Below are 338 nucleotides of genomic sequence, written 5' to 3' on the forward strand. Positions count from 1 at the left end.
ATGCTTGCGACGTCGCCGTGTTGGACTTGAAGCCAAATTTGTCCAGTTGTAGCTTTGCCGCAGTCAGACGTTCGATTGCTTTCAGTAAGGACGCATGAAACTTCTGATTAACCAGGGTCACTAGCACGACATTTTCACTACCACACTCGTCTAACTCCTGGGTGCATAAGCAATCCTCACCAATCAGCTTCCTGGCCTTGTCTCTGTAGGAGTGTTTGTGAGATGATGATCTCACAAGGTCTCGCATGAAAGGATTTTTATGATCTTTGAACACTTTGTAAAGTTCTGCCGTGGCTGGAGATTCCTTTCCATCCTGGAACTGCACCTGACGAATACAA

The sequence above is a fragment of the Montipora foliosa genome, chromosome 13, assembly GCF_036669935.1.
Source record: "Montipora foliosa isolate CH-2021 chromosome 13, ASM3666993v2, whole genome shotgun sequence".
In the NCBI taxonomy this organism is placed as follows: Eukaryota; Metazoa; Cnidaria; class Anthozoa; order Scleractinia; family Acroporidae; genus Montipora; species Montipora foliosa.